This window comes from Fukomys damarensis, unplaced genomic scaffold (assembly GCF_012274545.1).
Source record: "Fukomys damarensis isolate Sample0158 unplaced genomic scaffold, DMR_v1.0_HiC HiC_scaffold_20, whole genome shotgun sequence".
NCBI classification, from domain to species: Eukaryota; Metazoa; Chordata; class Mammalia; order Rodentia; family Bathyergidae; genus Fukomys; species Fukomys damarensis.
The window spans coordinates 32021787-32024693 of NW_022900932.1; positions in this window are offsets into that span (position 1 = coordinate 32021787).

A 2907-nucleotide genomic window follows, 5' to 3' on the forward strand; every position below is an offset into this window, starting at 1 on the left:
AACAAAAAATATATATATATATATAAAATTAAAGAAATTCAAGAAGAGTAGATAGTTACATTCATAACTTTGGAACTCAGGAACAAGGTTCAAATGGAAATGTAAACCTTTAATGCTTCTGTATATGTGCCTTTTTCATAAGCATTACAGCCGATATAAACATCAAAAGAGTGAGCATGGGGGGGCACAAAAACCACAAGGACAATATTTACAGATAAAAGAGATGAGGAAAACTCAGTGAAAGAGAATATGATAATGTGGTTAATTAGGCATATAGTAGCATAGATGTTGTGCTGGTTCCTAATGGTATATTTTTAATAAATTTTGTTTGGTTAAAAACCTCACTGGCTCTTTTACATTGTTTTATTATGTGGGTTATATTTTAGAGAAAGAAGGTTTGTTGTCCTGGAGGATGGGACATTTTATCTGCTGAAAATGAGAATTGGGAGAATGAACTGGACATTTGTAAAAGAGATATCTGAATATGTTGTTTAGGACAATTGAGGATTATGGAGGAATGAAAATGTGGTAAAACTGGTGTTTTGCATTAAGATTATGTAAGAACTTTGTAATAATTTATTTGAAACAATACCCACATGCTGTGTCCTGTTGTGTAAGTGTAAATGAAAGCCCAAGCATTAAATTTATCTCATTGTTTTGACCAAGAAACTAAAATAATAAAGTATCTTCTTGGGGGTAGATACAGCCATGTGATTTGCAATCAATGAATGGAGAGCATATTACCACTTTTGGAAAATGCAATTATAAATAGCTCTCTATGCCCTTTTTCCTTACTACAACAAAACCTTAAGTGTAGTGTTGAAAAGGACTTGCATCAAGATGAAATGGTCTGGAATATTGAGCCACTACGTGGAGAGAGCTTTCCTGGAGAATCCCTTTATTTGGGGCAGGGTATTGGGGATTGAACTCAGATCCTTGCCCTTATGAGACAGGCAGTGGAACCACTGAGGTAAATTCCTGGCCCTTCCCTAGAGAATCTTAAATAGAGGGGGATTTTAGTCGAAATTGAAATGAACTCATGACACTGATACTGGTGAACTGAAATTTTGTTTCCTTGCTATAGTAAAATCAAGTTTACTATACCTAATAAAAATGTATATTTATAGTAATCAATAGCAGAGATGTTTTTAAAAGTACAGTAATAAGATAAAGTTATATAAGTACCCTCTATATGAAGAATTAATCACCAAAATTATGAGGGCATAAGTGATGGAGAAAGTGCTACTGAACCAGGAGGCAAGATGATCAGGGAATTAGGTACAAGAATTGAATATATGTAAGTATACATTTTTTCTCTTATTTGGAAAGAAAATCACAAGTCTCTGGGCACCCAAATAGCATTGGTGAGTGTGTACAGATCCTTGCGAGCAGCAGTGTGGTCCAGACTGGCCTGGCTGCATCTGGATCCCAGCCAGGGATCTTCCCCAACCCCAGAGGCTCAGGCAAACATGTGCAGCCAAGGCCTGCCATTGAAAGAGCTGCAGAGACACACAACCTTCAGTCAGAAGCCCACCCCATAGCATCAGTAAGTGTGCATAGACCCCAGGGAGCAACAGTGTAGTCTAGACCGGCAGAACTTCAGACAGATCCAAGCCAGGGATCTGCCTTGACCCCAGAGGCTCAGGCAAACCTGCCTAGCCAAAGGCCACCCAGCAAAGACCTACACAGGCACACAAGCTTCAAGCAGAGCCCCCCCGCCGCCACAGCATTGGTGATTTGAACCCAAGAATTAGTGCAATGGTGATCAGCAGAGAAAAGGCCTCTTGGTAACCTGCAAAGAATTGAAGACAACTGCTGGGTGAGCAAAAAGATGTCTTATAAAGGCATAGCAGGCTGCATCTGTAAAACTGAGAAGACATGGAAACAAGTCCCAAAACCAGATTCCAGATCACCTAAGTCAACCCCAAAGGGAAACGAGATGTAACAATCTGATACTCAACCCACCCGTACTCCCTGGACTGGCAACAAAAGAGGATCTGGAAAAAATGAAGGTGGAAATGATTTCCCACATAACATCAGAGATTGTGCCCATAGTGTAAGACATGATTAATAAATCTAGAGCAGACACAGATTAAAAAAAATAAAAGAGCTGAGGAACATGATGGAATCCCAACAAAGGAAATAAACAGAATCAAAAGATGCAAAGAGATTTCTAGGACATTAAAAACTCCATTAAAAGTTTACACAGCAGAATGAGCCAATGTGAAGATAGAGTTTCAGATATAGAAAATAGAATTGCAATTAGACTCCAGGTACAGAAAAATTTCTTAAAAATAGTAAGAGACCATGAGAAATCAATCCAACAGCCTCTAGATGATGTAAAGAAGAATAATATAAGACTGAACAGAGTTAATGAAGAAACAGGAGAGAGTACAGATGCTATAAAAAAAAAATGTTCACAGATGTAACATCAGAAAACATCCCAAATTGGGGAAAACATTCTGACATATAGATAAGTGAGACATATAGGACTCCAACTAGCTGTGATAAAAACAAATCTACACATAGGCATATAATAGTTAAGATTCCAGAAGCTCAACAGAAGAACAAAATTGTACAGGCAGAGAAAAGAAACAAATCACACACAAAGGAAGGCCTATCAAAATCACAGCAGAATTCTCAACACAAACCCACAAACCCTCAAGGAAAGAAGAGCTTGAAGTGATGTCTTTCAAGCTCTAAAAGAAAACAGCCTCCAACTCATACAGATGTACTCTGCAAAATTATCTTTTTTTTTTTTTGCATGGTATACATTTATTTTTTTTAATTTTTTTAAATTTTATTGAGTTTATTGGTACATTTTAGGGATACAGTACAGTTACATTCATTGTTGGGATCATGTACCTCTACATGGCAAGTCTTGATTCTCATTTTTTCCCCTTACCT